Source organism: Typopeltis vanoorti, chromosome 18 (genome assembly GCF_054136105.1).
Source record: "Typopeltis vanoorti isolate ZY-2024b chromosome 18, IOZ_Tvanoo_1.0, whole genome shotgun sequence".
In the NCBI taxonomy this organism is placed as follows: domain Eukaryota; kingdom Metazoa; phylum Arthropoda; class Arachnida; order Uropygi; family Thelyphonidae; genus Typopeltis; species Typopeltis vanoorti.
Window position 1 is genome coordinate 90,047,507 of NC_143566.1, and position 17,352 is coordinate 90,064,858.

The 17,352-nt window shown below is 36.4% G+C and overlaps 1 protein-coding gene across 1 annotated transcript in view; it reads left to right on the forward strand.

Annotated features, from left to right (window-relative positions):
* The window catches only part of LOC150096926 (alanine aminotransferase 2-like), a 185,865-nt gene that overhangs the window by 14,523 nt on the left and 153,990 nt on the right, over positions 1 to 17,352 (forward strand). The window lies entirely within an intron of this gene.

Genomic DNA, 17,352 nt, shown 5'->3' on the forward strand with positions numbered 1-17,352 from the left:
AATTGTCAATATTGTTAGATCATATATTTCTTTCTTCTAGGCACTTCTGCTTTATTTCGCCTAAATACTGGATTTTTTTTTCCTGCCATCAACTACCTGTTTTGCTAACATTTCCTTTCCCATTCTGTTTAAGTGACCATACAATTATGGATTAGCACTTCTCGCACATTCCTGAATGCTAAAAAATCAAGTGCATCCCCAATACCCTCATTTTTATTATGGTTTTGCCATTGATGCCATCTCTTTACTCCCTAATTCCACCCTCCGAACTCTCATATTTGTTGTCCACAGTTTTTGATCACATGTTTTATTTCTAACTCAGTTCTCGGATCCATAAGTTAAGATTGGCTTGTACACAATCTGTTTTGACTATATTCTCTTATTTCATATAAATTTATTCACTTAATTCCCCCCCCCCATGCCATCTGTATTAATTCTATTGTCTGTTTCATATTTAATTTGTGGCCTTTATTAAAAATTGTGTAGGTTCGAATCCCATGACGGCTTAAGTGTTTTTGAAAGTTTTCGCGTGTTAAATGAATTTCATCTCCCGCCGTCAGACCAAATTCTGCTTATTGGAGGATAGAAGTAATTTGAAAAAGTTCCTGCGAGAAGGTTTTAGGATTATCTGAGCGTTAGCCCATCCGTCATATTACTAATCTGCGATAGGCTCTTTCTTTCATGGACCGAATTCAGTAAATAAAATAGGCTTAGCATTCTTTTATAACTATACGTACAAAATGTTTTAAAACTGTTCAGACTTCGGTTTCCATTTGTCAATCTTTCCGTTGTTTTTGTGACTAGTGTCATGATCTTTGTGACAGATTTTATGCTATTCCAGATCTATTGAGTGGATACTTTTTTAATATTTGATGCATATGCGTAAGAAGTCAGAGCTTGTTTATGTATCATCATCATCCTGCTTTTCGCTTATGTTCTAGATACTTTTGGTTTGGCTAATTTTGCCACAATAAATGATGCGATTTTTTTTTTTTTAAACCACGAAAGGCCTTAAACCTACAATGCATTAGTTCCTGGTAGACTGTTTTCTTTAAATTATTTTTATTTATTTTTACATAATCCGGAAACTGTGCTCTTGAGACCAAACGACTTCATCAAGCTGCTTCAGACCTCCAGTAAAGCATGGCGGTGGTTTCAAACTGGACGATAACATTCATCTCCTACCAACTAAAGACCTTCAAAAATATCCATGCCCTCAGTAAAACTCATGAAATGTCTGTATGAAATTTATCTTTCACTTAGACATTCATCACCACACCCTAAACATTCACACCCAGAGTGCGATTCGTAACCGCAACTTGTTGCTTGGAGAACAGACACGTATCCACTCCAGCCATAGTTGGAAATGAGTCGAAATATTTAAGAGCTCGTAAATCTCATTAAATTCCACCCCATCAGTGCAAAAATATGAATCAGTTTATTTTTAACCAAAATTTAACCATTTGAATCTAGTCTTATGCATATCCTTAATTTTATTAAGTCCATCTAGTAAGAGCAGAATTTTTGTAAAATATAATTTCGATATATTTTATGCACTTGTAAGTGATCCAATTGAAACAAAAATAGGAGTTGTGACAATTTTTGTCAGGATTCCAAATACCAGATTTGGATCCTTACAGGAACAAAGCAATGTGTTTGTTCCTTTGTTCTCCTGCAAACATTGCGAAACACATTCAGTGTTTCACAATGATTTACAGGAAAACCTTGTAAACGGGCTCACCTAATATTTTAAGGATGTTTTTTTCCGATTTTTTTCTCGAATATGAGAGTACAACATTTTGCTGAGGAAACTTACGTGATCGGGAGAAGAGAAATTTATATCATTTAAACACGAATACGAATAAAGTTATTTCGTTTAACATTTGCTTTATAATAAATTACAAAATGTCAAACTTTTTTTATTAAATACATTTTTAGTCATACGAATCAAATATACATAAAATAGAAAAATTATTATTTAGGAATCTGCAGGGAGTCAGTGAGGGAGGCAACATATTACCTGTACTGGCTGTCATACTTGTTTTTGAATTCATTCACACTGCTTGCACATGCATCCGCTGGCAATCCATTCCAATCACACACCACTGAGAGAAAAATCTAGCTTTCATCCCCTTCTTGACAGCATTCATTCTCAACTTCCAAGTATGCCCCTCGACCTTTCTTCCTCTAAAAATGAAAAATCTCATCTATTGGTATCCTGTATTGATCCTTTAAGAATTATTTTGTCTCAATCATATCGCGTCTTTCATTCTCCTGTTTGCTAGTATCTTCAGTCCCCAAATTCTCAGTCTGTCTTCACAAACAGTATTCCACAATTATGATATAATTTTAACACTCTCCTTTGTGTTCTCTCTCCACTATCAGAATCACCACAGAGAACAGACCTGCACGCAATTGTCCAAGTGAGGTCTTATTGAGATCTTGTAAAAATGGAAAATGACTTCCTCATCTTTATATGTCGATAATCGTTTCAGCATTGCGTTTATCCTCTTGTTTGTATTTGCAATCTTTGCTCGACCCTTGAACTTCAACTTCCTATCTACTAAATCTCCAAGATCCCTAGCATAATCTCACCAATATAATATGACATCGGATATCTATTCACACCAAAGTGCATGATTTTACATTTACTAACATTGACTTCAACATTGACATGGAAATTACGTCTACTAAGTCACATGCCCACAATTCCAGCCTATTCAAATCATTCTACAATTACTGTAAATCAGCCGCATTTCGGATTGCCTGCGCATCTTTGCATCACTCAAATCCTTCCCAATATTATTAATCTATAGATTGAATAACAGTGGATCAACGACTGATCCTTGTGGTACACCACTGGTTACCTTAAATCTTGCAGACTCACATTCCCATATACCACTTTTTGATATTTCAGAAGGCCATCCTTTTATCGACGCCAATATTTTATAATCCAATTCCACGTTCTCCAATTTATGTAATCCTCCAGACTACATTCTGTCAAAATTTAAAAGTGTCACGATTTATCCAATCCCCTTTTATAACTCAATGGTAACATTATTATGCAAGTGAACAAGTTGATCAAACGGATGTTTGATCAACTTGTTCACTTCTATGAAACTTTCCCAAAATCTTCACCACCACTCTAGAAATACTGATAGGCCTGTTGTTGGATACATCAGTCTTTGCACCATCCTTGTGCAATGGGATTACCATGCATTCTTTTTGTAGAATCTTCCCTGTTCTGAGACTAAAATTATGTAACCTGGTCAAGGGAATAGCCATTTCGGATGAACACTTTTAGCATCCGTGTTTATCAATCAATCCCTATTGCCGAATTCTTATTCAGTTTGTGGAACAATGTTGCATACACCAAGTTGATGGCTTTTATCAAAATGGGCACTCATTGGTTGAATAATTTCTTCTGCATCTATCACCTGCATTCAATAATTATTCGTATTTATTCTTTCCTTTATTGGATTGTCATTAGCTTGCAGAACCAGTTTTTTTCATGCTCAGACATAGCATTACGTACATTTGTGACTTCTGGCCTGTTTCTTATAATTTTTATAAACGACATCATCCTTATGCACATGGTATATCTTCCACATAATGTTTTTCTTAAGGATCTCTTGCTTAATGAGATTACACATTTATTTGTTTACTCTATTTATTCTTCAAACTCCAGGTACACATTACGATCTTTCATCATTTAAGTATTTTTTAAATGCTTCCTATGCACGGTTGATATGCTTCCCATTCAACAATCGATACCATGTAGCAGAACCTAGCATACTTCTCAGTTGGTCATAATTTCCTGCTTTCCAGTTCTGCATATATATACGAGGGTGGCCTGAAAAGTTCTCGGCCTAACAATGAAAAAACGAATTTATAATTTCAAAATTATTTTTATTTTTCAACATAATCTCCCTTAAGACTAATACATTTATTCCAGCGATGCTCCAGTCATTATCCCATCCCTGTAGTGGTTCTCAGTAAGATCTCTACCCCCTCTACAGCTGCAATCAAGACGTGATTGCAGCTGTAAAGGGTTATTTTATATCTTCTATCTCTTCCCAAAACTAAAACTGTTCCTCGCTGGTAAGCGAGGAACAGTTTTAGTTTTGGGAAGAGGTAGAAGTCAGAGGGAGTCAAAATCTGGGGAATAGGGTAGATGTTCCAACAATTCATAGTGCAGATCCCTTAATTTTCACATTGCCAAAACACATTTTTGGGCACGTGCATTGTCCTGATGAAAAATGATTTTTTTTCCTGCAAACCGGGTCTTTTCTCACAAATTTTTTCGTCAAGTCTGGTTAAAAGATCGGAATAGTATTCCCTGCTTATTGTTTTACCCTTTTCAAGATAATTAATAAACAGAATGCCTTTAGCATCTCAAAACACCAATGCCATAACCTTTCCTGCTGATGGAACCTACTTTGGCGCTGAACAACCGGCTTCTGTCCACTGTTTTGACTGCTATTTGGATTATGGTGTGTAATGGTGAATCCAAGTCTCATCCATAGTAATAAATCGACGCACAAAATTAGTTTTATTCTTGTTAAAACGCTCCACGTCAGAAATTTTCATGCGAGTGCGTTTTTGATCTTCTATGCTAGCGCGGCTCCCATCTTGCGCAAAGCTTTTTCATTTGCAATTCTTCATGCAAAATATATCCTACACGTTCTTTTTATATGCCTATAGTCTCAGCAACTTCACACTTGGACTCTCCGGTCATTCAATACCATATCGTGCACTTCATCAATGATTTCTGGTGGTGTTTCACATTTTCGATGTCCTTCACACGGATCATTTTCAAGGCTGGTACTGCCACGTTTAAACTTGGCAGCCCATTTCTTAATTGTCGAAAATGAAGGAGAAGTGTGCCCATAAAATTTTATGAACTTCTAGTGAATTTCGTTTGGCATTAAACCTTCTTTTACAAAGAATTTTATAACCGCACGATTCGCAATTTTATCCATTTCAAGGGTTACAGACAACAATTTTGCTTCAGGCAGCTTTGTAATTTCACATGGATGCTTATGACATGTACCAACTTAGAAAAGAAACATCTTGCCGATAGTGTTGCCAGCTATGGTCGACACCGAGGACTTTTCAGACCACTCTCGTCTGTGTGTGTACAGTGCTTTTTTTCTAGAAAAAAAGGTGCCGGAACTCGCATCTTGTTAAGAAAATGATATTCAGATCTTAATTTAAATGAAATATAAAGCAGCTGTTGCTGTCAAGGAGTCGCATAAATGAATTAAATATAATTTAATTTTGTGTGCAGCAAATTTTCTGTGATCGAACATTTTTTTTTTCGAAATGAGCTCATCTGTAGCTTCCTATCTTTTCCAGAATATGTAATCTCATTGTTGGCCCATTCTTTAGAAATTTTCATTCCCATCCTTGTTTCAATCCCAAGAGTTTTAACTTTTCTGCAACGCGTACAGCCAAGTTTCTTTTTTTTCAAATATACATCCCTTCATTTTTCGAGCAAAAATCATTTTTTTGATCTAATGTCCAGCATTTCGGCCAGTCATTTTCAGTTTAACTTTGCTCCTCAAGATTAGCTTGAGATGATTCGAAAACATCAACTGGCACCATTATTTCCATATTTTTTGACGTCGTGTCTGTTATTATTCCGGGCTTTTTATTAATGGGACCGGTGGTTGAGAAGTAATTGGAAATCTTTTTCATTTTCAAACTTGACGTCAGACTTTTACACTAAAGAGTAAAAAAAAAATGCTAAAAGGATATGAAAATAATGACTTTAAATTTATGTCAATTGAACAAAGATATATTTTACATAAGTGTTTTACCGAAAATCTTTCACATGTTGTCAATCACACGTCCATACAGCCACAAACGTAGATGCTAATAGTGTGCGCATCTGTAGATGTGTTATGTACGCGCGATGATTTCAAAAATTACTTTTGAAAAATTAAAAAATCTGTAAAAAAAAAAAAAAAAAAAAAAAAAAAAAAAAAAAAAAAAATAGGTGCCGGATCGCCATTCCGGTGCGTTACGCCAGAAAAAAAGCACTGTGTGTGTGTATATATATTATTATTTTATATATATATATACTAGGGGGGGGGACTTCACCTCCTTGACGCCTACGGCGCCCAATCCCCCCTCCCCCGAGTTCCGGACTAGTAGGCCTGTTCTCCTTTAATTCTGATGACTCGAATTTTGAAGACTAGACACTCAGCGTAGCCCTGAGTTTCAAAACATTTCAAATAACTTGACGAAAAACGTGACACAAAAACGTTACAAAAAAGCCTTATCATTTTATATTATAGAGTATATATAGATATGTATAGATATGAGATAATGCACTGGCTCGCTGTCTCTTTTAAGTAATGTCCCTCATGTGTTCTTCCATACGCAATATCTTTTTCTGGGCTAATCCTAATGATGAAAGCCGAAGTCACAAAGTCTGCTGGGAAAAATCTACTAACATCTTCCGTTGCAATGATGAACTAGAGAGAAAAATCGTGGAATCTAGGGAAATCATCTTCAATCCTGTTCATCTAAATAATAACTTGAGCTACAACCTCCCAGATAGTCATTCAGCTGTAATCATGTACTGGCGTTCACGAGATGCTACTAGCACGTACTTTCCCAACAATACAACAAACGAAAGAACAGCTTTAAATACAACCACAACGTTTTAATGTCAATTATGTATAGAGACTCTCTATGTTGTTCATAGTTTATTTACGCTTCAGTGTTTTAGTGTTTTTTCTTTCTTTTATAATGACACCCGATGAAGGTTGTTACAAGCCGAAACTAGTCGTGTTTTAATATTAAAACCTTTTTACTTAAATATCGGTTCTAGTCATTCAATTCTTTAAAAAAATAATATATATATATATGTACATAAGTTTTTTTACCTTGAGAATAATGTATATTAGGGTTACCAAGTAATTTTATAAACTTGGTTATTTTACTCCTAATCCCAAGTAAGCAAACAGTTAAGTTTGCGCCTGAAACGTGGTTCAAGTCTAAAGGTGGTGCAACACTAGGGCAATTCATTGTAAAGGTGGGTAAAGATCTGATCACTATTCTTAGTATTTTCCATAATGTAAAGCACATCTCACTAAGAGATGTATACTGCAATACATTATAGGTGGGGTCACTACCCAGACCGGTTTCAACCTTATCAATAAGTAAAGCCGTCTCTAAAAATTCGGACGATCCCTAGGCCACTTAATTGTGGGCGAAAGACCTCTCAGCGTTGGCTCCATTTAGTGATGGCCTTCCACCCACCACCACCACCGAGCAGAACCGCTCATATTCCGAAGAAAAGCAATCACCGACAAAGCCCCTCACCCGGCCGTGCCGGAGAACACTTTCCCCGGAGACTCAAATTGCTCCCTTAAGGCAAAAACCTAAGGCAAAGGTTTTAGTCATACAGAGCCTTATCAACTTTACCTATACAAGTTGCTACAAGGTGTTTTTATTTTGAATAATATCTGGAGGAGATATCATCATCATCATCATCAAATTCCTGCCATGTACCCTCAAGGGGTGTACAGGATATGACAGTACTACATGAAAAAATTACATCATTACTAACTTCCTATCTACAATTTTCCTCCAAATCAGTCTGTTACTTGTCAAGACTCCAACATTATCAGATCTTATATTTCTATCGTCTAAGGCACTTTGTACCGTATCAACCCACCTATATCTTGGTCTTCCTCTGGGCCGTTTTCCTACCAACCTGGCAGAGAACACTTGTTTTGCTAATCTTTCCTCTCCCATTCTATTTAAGTGACCATACCATCTGAGATTAGCTCTGCTAACGCATTCCTGGATGCTGACAATGTCAAGTTCTTTCCTAATATCCTCATTTTTAATATGATATTGCCATTGATGCCATCTGTTCACGCCTCTAATCTTTCTCAGGACTCTCATATCTGCGGTCTCTAGTCTTTGGTCAAGTGTTTTACTTCTGACCCAGCTCTCAGATCCATAAGTTAAAATTGGTTTGAACACAGTCTTGTATACAGCTAATTTAGTGTTCCGACTAATTTCTTTCTTATTCCATATGAATTTATTCAATTGACTTCCCACCATACCAGCTTTGCTGATTCTGTTGTCTATTTCTATATTTAGTTTACCATCTTCAGTAAAAATTGTGCCTAAGTAGCTGAAATGTTTTACTTGTTCCACAGGTTCTCCATTCACAACACAGTTGACATTTTCAATGATTCTGCCTATTTTCATTGTCTTTGTCTTTTTATTGCTGACCTTCATACCATATCTATTACAACAGCTATTCAATTTAGTCAGAGAATCTTGCAGACTTGTAGCGGATTTATTTAGAAGTATAACATCATCCGCATAAAGCAAAGAGCTGACATTAACATTTCCAATTCTGATATCAGGTTTAATACCACATTCCTTCATAATGTGATCCATATAGATAATGAATAACAGAGGGGATAATGTACATCCTTGTCTCACACCAGATTTAACATTAAACCATCTTCCTGTACTTCCTTCAATTCTAACTGCTGACTCACAACTCAAATAAAGACTAAGTATTGCTTGATATAATGCCCCATTGACACCATATAACTGCAGCGTATTGAATAGCTTCTCTCTTGGCACCTTGTCATATGCCTTTTCCAGATCTACAAAACTTAAATACAGATCTTTGTTATATTCTATTGATTTCTCAACTATTTGTCACAAAGTGAAAATCTGATCCTGACAGCCTCTATTTGGCCTGAATCCAGCTTGTTCTTCACCAAGCTTCCCTTCCACAATCCTTCTTAACCGTTTCTCAAGTATACTTGCACAAATCTTACCAGGAACACTCAGTAGGGAAATACCTCTGTAATTCTTAATTCAGTTTCATTTCCCTTTTTACATGTGGGTACTATGAGAGCTCTACTCCAATCATCGGGAATTCGTCCCTCTGTCCAGCTTTCTGAACTATGCAGTGCAGCCACTGTAAGACTCTTATACCACCATACTTCAGCATTTCTGGTCGAATATCATCTACTCCAGCTGCCTTTCCACATTTCAAGCCTTTGATGGCTTTTTCTACTTCAAGTATGGATATGTATTCCTGACTGCATGCCTGGTCAGTGTTTTTTATCACTGTGCTGTCATCACTGCTTGTTTCATTTAGCAGTTTTTCAAAGTAATTACTCCATACTTCAAGGATATCTTTTTCTCCTGTTTTCATGTCACCTTTATCATCTCTAATTCCTTTTACAGCACTCTTTCCTCCATTCCTAAGCTTCTTCAACAACCTCCAGAATATTTTGCCACCTTCTTGATATTTATTTTCTATATTCTTGCCAAAGTCCTACCATGACTTTTGTTTAGCTAGTTTTACACACTGTTTAGCTTTCTTACATTTGTCTCTGTATTCTGTAAGAGTAAAAGCTGACTTATTTGCCAGGAACTTTTGATATGCTTTCTTCTTTTCCTTCACTGCCTCTTTAACTTCCTGTGTCCACCAGGGAGTTCTGATTTTTTTATCCTTGCACACAACCTCACCACATGCCTCTCTGGCAGAATCAATCAATGTTTCCTTCAGAGTTTGCCACTGAATCTCCAAGGTTTGATTCCTGTTCTCAAACTCTTTCATTTTCTTTTCAATAATATTTCTGTATTTTAGTCTACAGTTCACATCTGAGAGCTGCTCAACTTTTATTCGCTTTAAAACTTTCTTACATGTTATTCTTTTCAATATGAAATTCAATTTTATCCTGCTCAAGACTAAATAGTGATCACTTCCAATTTCAAATCCTCTGTACACTCTGGTGTCCTGCACCAGGGAGAAAACATCACTATCAACAATAACATAGTCAATGAGACTTTTCTTATTCCTAGCCTCTTCTCTCCATGTGAATTTGTGCACATTTTTACTGGAGGAGATATAGATGTAAATAAGTTTTTTTTTTTTTTACCTTGGGAATAATGTATATTAGGGTTAACAAGTAATTTTATAAACTTGTCAACTGTTTGAAGGATTTGGACTCGCAAGCAAAGTTGTGTTTTATTGTTTCTGGGGAAGTGGTATTGTCCAGCATTTCGTTCATCGAGTGCCAGATTTCCTTTATGTAGTTCTGAGCTGTTGTTAATTTGTTTCTGTAATAGTTCTAATCTGTGTTGTTAAAAGATTCTGTTTTCTTTTGTAGTCAAGCTCGTAAAGCGGTATTGTTAGGTGACTTCTTAAGTTGTTTCCATAGGGCATCTTTTCTTTGTATGTCTGTTAGTATGTTGTCTGTTATCCATGGATTCCGTCTGGTTTGGGAGCGTATTTTTATTTTTGTTAATGCTTTGTTATATATTTTATTAAATGTAAGTTTAAAATTATTATATATAGCGTCAGCCGAGTCTAAAGATGTTATTGCATCCAGTCTGTTTTTCTGATTTCGTCGTTTACTATAGTTTCGTTTAGGATGCTATTATGCTGTTTGGTAGTCTCAGTGAGTTTTAAGGGTTCTGGTTCAGTATGTAACTGTAATACACTGGCATGATGGTCTGCCAGTTTGCACGTTATGACGGCTGCTGTATAGCTGTTTGGAGGGGCCCGTATATTTATGTGGTCAATGCAGGATGAGGTGATTATATTTTCGACTATCTCTTCTCGTGTATACGACTCTATGGATAGGGTTATGTTATATGCTGATAAGAGGTCTAGGTATTGTGCTGTGTTCTTATTTATGTTCCTAATGTTTATATTCATATCACCTATTATTATCAGGTATTCTGAGGCGCCTTAATCTGTGGCAGAAAGCTATCTGTTTAATTCATGTAGAAATTTTGTAGTGCTTAAAATGGGTGGTTTGTATATTGCATTTAATATCAAGGAGTTCTCCTGTTTGATATTTTTAACTTCGATGCATGTGTTTTGTGCAGATTCTAATTTATGGTTTATTTCTATTACTTCTAATTTATGTTTGGTAAATATTTTTATACCACTGCCTCTTTTTGTTTGTCTGCAGTGTTTGTGTTGTTTGGCATTTGGTAGATGGTTGCTTCTTCGTTTGTTGCGGATACTTCTGTTAGTATAAAAATATCTATGTTGTCTATATCTTCCTTCAGATAAGTTTGCAGCGTCGGCCAGTATTTTTGAATGCTCCTGATATTAATATGGAGAATAGATAGTCCGATTTGGGGGGGGGGTAGTCACTTGTTTCCATTCTGTTTATCGAGTTTAGAATGTGACCGTTGTCATCTTCCGGGGTGATTACATCTGCTCCATGGTCTGCGTTCATGTAGGTTGGTATGTTGTTCCCTTCTTTAGGACTCATCAGTGTTACTTTTAATATTGCAGCCTGTTGAAGGTTTTCTACGGATTTTATTTTGGATTGGTTTTGCATTTTGTGTCTTTTCAAGGAATATTTTACTGTCTCTTATCCATATAAACCGGTATTTTTTTCTGTTTTTATTTTCCCTGTATGGTAGATTATAATAATAATAATAATAATCACCAATTTTACAAAAGCGCTACATATACTAACTACTCACAATGCATCCTCGAACCCTCTGAAATTATTAAATTTTCAATAATAAAATAGTTTAATGAGACGAATGAAATTTAGCAGAACGTTTGGACCGCTTGTTTCGAATTATTTGAATTTAAACTTTAAATGCAAACAGATCGAACCACATGGTCGGAACGCGATCATGCCTTTAACCAGACACTGCCCTAAAGGAGATTAGTCGATACATGCCAAGAGAAGAATTTTGTTTAAAACTTCCTTTAGTTATCGAAAAATTAATTATAGAATTGACCTGCACTTGTGTGCAACAATGCGGCGACAAAGATATACAACAAAGTAACAAAAAAAAAAAAAAAGTGCCTCTACGGAATTTACTTATTTTACTGAGATTGATTGGCAAGTTTTATTTATTTATTATTATTAGACATACGATTATTTTTTTCCCCTCCTTTTTCAAAACTGACAATATAGTCTGAGCGGATATGCCACATAATATCCCGACACGTCATAAAGTGGATGATTTATGGAGTCTACTAAAATAAATAAAGTTCTGAGTTTTATCATTAAAAACTAATTTAAATGTAAAGTTGCGAAACGGTCGACAAATCGGATTTTATTTTCACCATAAAAACATTTTTCTGAATTTCATATAGTACAAAATTTTGGCCGTTTTATCTGGCTAATTGCATGTTTCTATTAGTAGACATAAAACATATAGGACGTAGTGCAGTTAATCTGTTGCAGGACCAAAAAAAAAAAAAAAAAAGTCATAAATCATGGAATAAGCCTGACTACTTTTAATGCCAGCCTAATTTTCCAACCCGAATCAAATGTTTTTCGCCATCTTTAATATTTCGAGAATGACTGCTGATAAATTGCAGTGGCGCAGGATTCAGTGTTGGGTTTAATGCTCTAAAGTGCTTGTATTAAAGAGTATACTATTAATGCTGATCGCCTAATTACAAAACTTCCTTAAGTTGTTTCCTTGAACCTGTCGTCACTGTTAATTTTATTTATGCACAGTATAATCGAAAAAGTGTTTGTCTTGAAACTTTATTTCGCGTTTTTTGCGCCAGCTTAATTTTTAATTTCTCCAACCGAGACGAATTACATTTCGATCTTCGCCCTCACGAACGACCTTTCCTCTTAAAATATCGCCGCTTGCAAGAAAAAAAAAAAAATGCTACACTCGTCTTCCGCGTGGACAGGTGTGAAGCCAACAGTCTCACTGCAACTAGGTTAACGCGACGCAATTGCTATTATGAGTAACCTTCATTAATCAAACTGTGAAAATGCAAGTGAAAGAAGCCTTTGGTGCTCTGATGAGCAAATTTAAGTAAACTGCAAATGTATGAGCTCTTCTACATTTTCACTCTTTCTTGTTTCCGGTTGAGCGCCGATGACGTCTTGGATTTCGGGCATCAGCAACCCGGAAGAAGAGGGAATGACTCAGTAATAGCGTGGCCACTAAAGGCAGTTCTTTTTACATTGAAGAATCCAAACGAAGTAGAGAAATATTCATTAAATCCATACATTTATAAGCTGAAGTCTTAGGTAACCGAAAAAAAAGTTGCTTTATTTTGCAAGACGGTATAAATATAACTGTACTCTACGTCTGCATAACTTTAGATTATATAAGCATAGATTAAATAGCGAGTATAAGGGAGACAAATTCGAGCAGATACACATGGAATAAGAGGCCTTACTTTTATGTGCAATTCGCAATAGCTAATCCTGTTTTATATGCATTTCACAAATGTAAATGCCTATTGGATTCGTTGGTCCCTTCACCCATATATTTATTATTCCTTGCCTCCGGCAGGTGGCTTTTATTGAAATTAGTATCTGGAATTCTTTCGAAAATTTATCTGGGCAATCGACTTTCATTTCAATCAGATCTTATGCTGTGACGAAAGTAGTCAAAGTGCTGAAAGTAACGACTCCACTCTGGCTAAATTGAATTTAATAAATTTTGGAATTTCACTGTACGATGCCATTAAAAAATAAAATAAAATTTGTTTGGACAAATCAGTTTGGGTTTCAGTCGGACCATTTTTACTGACAAGATTTGAAAAACCCATTCGAAGTGATAACACAACACATTCGTGCAGTGAGCAGGTGGTTAAGAGGGAAAAAGGAACCTGTTAATATATTCTTGAACAGATAGTTACAGACTTTGGGATGATTGTGAGATTGGCCTTGCGAAAGAGGGAGATAAGAAGTTAGTTCACCATATCTGAAGCTGAACTATTTATGGATATTGATCAGAGATACTTGTGTTTTAAATGCATAGAGAAAAGTGAAGTGGCCAATTCAGTAGGCACCATGAAACTTCAGAAAGAAAGAGCATAAGGCTGAAACAGTCTGGAAAAAAAGGTGACTGAAGTTTTATCTAGGATAACATCAAGCATTTAAGGGAGGATTTTGGTGCACCACTCCTAATAGACTAGATTATTATTCTTCTGACATGATGGTATTCCTGATTACGCACATAAATTGTGCTCCAACACTAATGTTTATATACTCGTTAGTTGAAATAAAAGTGAGCCACCCACCAGACTGTTACACCATCGTATATTCATCTCAGTTCTCTCATGATGTGAAGGCCCATCGATTAATCAGTGATTACCAATACAGATTGCACAACTCTTGATACACAGTGGATCTCCTAGCCAACATTGCACATTCTCGACAGGGGCCATGAAAGCTTGAGGGAAACTTATGTGGTTACTCTTGATTTAGGAAATTTTATGTGTCTGATATAGGGGCCTACTTACCACAGTACAATCTTATGGTTTATTTTCCATCCTTTTTAAATAGACATTTAGTTTCTTCTCAGATCGTTCACCGTATGTGATGGATGGTTTCCTTTCTGCAGATTTCATTACTAATGGTGGAGTACTTCATAGCTTCGTAATTCATTCTTCCTCCTATAAATAACTATTTTCCAGGTGATCTTCATTTTTCTTTGCTTATCTAATGACACCACACTTCATTCTTCCTCTTACTTTGCAGTGCAAAAGCAACCCAAACAAGATCTTCCACAACTGGTGCTTCAAATATTGATACTCTGCCATTCGGCAGTGGGATGAGGCAACCTCTTCAACTTTGAGATAACAAAACATTATCTTATCTGTTATCTCATAAGAATGATCTCACTTCAACTCATCTTACTTCCACTAGCACCTAGGTTTACAGATAAGATCAGATTTATCTTCCTCGTGGTGACTTATAGATTCTAGCATTTGGATAGTGTTTCATTGGAATTACTACAGAACAATCATGGTTAAGGCCAATGTATTATGTCTGTTAATTTTCCGGCAATAAAAACCTTGCCACCCCCTCTCCCTCATGAGATCGGCTAATTCACCTTCAGTTGAAAAAGCCCATATAAATATTACTCTCTTCATGACGAGAATCGAGCGCAGATCTTTTCTAATCGAAGAGCCCAAAGTTCTGCTGTACTCCCAACTATGCTACAGAAGCACTAAAAAATTCTACTTCATTTTTGAAGCGAGGACTGCGAAGTTTTTTGATAACTTTTGATATTCTCAGTATATGTATGCAAAAGAAATGTCATCATCCTCAGCAAAATTTGCTCTAACAAGTGTGTGAAAAAGTCCTCATCTTAAGACTTTTCCAATTTCCTGAAACTAAAACTATATACCAACTACTACTGAAAATGATTCCGTAGAGCTACCATCAAGACAAGAGCTTAACAATATAATACATTCACCAGGAATCCCGTAAAGTTACTGAAAGTAAGAAAAAGAAACTAGAAGATAAATTGATAAACCATATGGAAGAAAGATAAAATGCTAAAAGAATGGAGAAAGAGTCTCATCTGCTTATACATAAGAAAAAGAATGATAAAACTGTCTGGAAATTGTAGAGGTATTTTTCTGTTATATACAGCATACAAAATATCTACCTCTATTTTGAAGAACATATTAAACTTAAAATATTCTTCATTTTATGGAGAAGATGATTGGTTTATTTATTTATTTATTCGTATGGCATGAATATCAAAACATGCAGTACAATACACTGTCACTTTAATAACATATAAAATTAAAAGTCAAAAGTCATTTTAAAAACCAATAAAATTAAAAGGTTACATCCATATTGGTCAGATAGTTCATAGCTTCGGGTGTAGCACTTAAAAAGTCCAATTTGTGTCCTGAATATGCTCTGAGATAATACTGAGTCACAATATGGTTCAGTTTGTCTCTGAGCTCCACAATCAGAATGCGGGGATGGTCGTTTACCAAGGACGTTTCAGGAAAGGCAAATACGCAATTGATCATATGCAGGGCGATTCAAAATTCCACGTACAAACTTTGAGGGGAGGTAGAGAACATCAAAATCAACCATATTTACATAGGAAAGCATGACCGGAAACGCTACCGGAAGGAACCTACAGGGACACAAAGTTACAGAAATAACACAAGGCAGTAAGTAGTGTAAAAAAACTTTATTAGGCGTAACTGAACAGTTCAGTAATAGTTGGATACATAATATGGTAAACGAGGTGCATGTCCGTCATCTCAGCATTCGTAAAACGACGCATGTTCTTCGTACGACGTCGAAAGCTTGAATCAGGAAGCCCCAATTGCTCACCTGGAGCGCTGGCGAACAGCGCCTCCTATCACTTTCGAGTGGCGTTTCCGGTCATGCTTTCCTATGTGAATATGGTTGATTTTGATGTTTTCTACCCTCCCCCTCAAAGTTTGTACGTGGAATTTTGAACCACCCTGTATAGTTAAGCAATCATTAGAGAAGTTCTATGAAGTCGATATAAATATCCATCAGATTTTGTTGATTTCCAGCAAGCATATGATATGACGTCCGCTCGGTTAGCCACTCGGCTAACCGAGCGGACTCCTGGGAGAGGAGTGTCCCGGGTTCGATTCCCGGGACACTCCTAGGCCTATTTAGACTTAGTTTCATGTTTAAAGTTCTAAAACCGGAATCGAGCGTTATCATGGAAGAAAATACTCTTGACCTTCGTACAGAGCGTATGTAGTTTCCCGCAGCGTGGCCTCGACCATTACAGGAACTCCTTTCGGACACGACCTAGCAGTGTAGTTGGCAGTGAGGCCTTGATCAGGACCTACTAAAAGACGTTACCATCAGGTTCTATCCCGTACACTAACTGGCGGCCAGCCTGCAGAACTGCTTTACTGCTGTACCCTCAAAGTTGGAGTACGTACTGAATCCCAGCAGTATGTTTGGCATACCCTCGAAGAGAATCATCACTCGTGCTGCATGTCAAAGATGGGGGGGGGATATTTTAGCTTTTGAATGGATCTCCCTAGTAACATTTGGACCAGTGAATGAATGTGGACCAGTTGAGTTAATCTCAATATCCAGTTCAAATAGTTCCAGTGGGTAGGATAGTTCATTTTTCGTTTGGAAAATGAAAGTATTCTTATGAAGACAGCAAATGTAAAATTATTGGTAAAAGACCAAAAGGAATACCCAGAACAAGATGGAGAGACACCATTAGTCAATATAGAAACGTCATATTACAATGCCCAAATTGAGAAGTAACGTTTTGGAGACAACAAACCCAGGAGGCCAAGGCTCGATTTGGACCTAGAGCCATAAGGAGGATGACTTAGGCTAGAAGTTGCTTAAAAATGTTCCATGGTGTGTAGAATAGGATTTCCCGTGATATAATCCTTGAACCACTTATTAGTGTGCTATGCTCTCATATTGTATATTATAAACTTGGTGGTTGCTTATTTATCTATAGATTTTGTTGGATTTACTAAACACCATAGTCGCCGGAAACAGCTTGGATCAGTTATTTTGGGAATCGTTTTTTATGCGAAGCATTTCTTATTTTCAAAACTTTTCATAAGTACTGGGG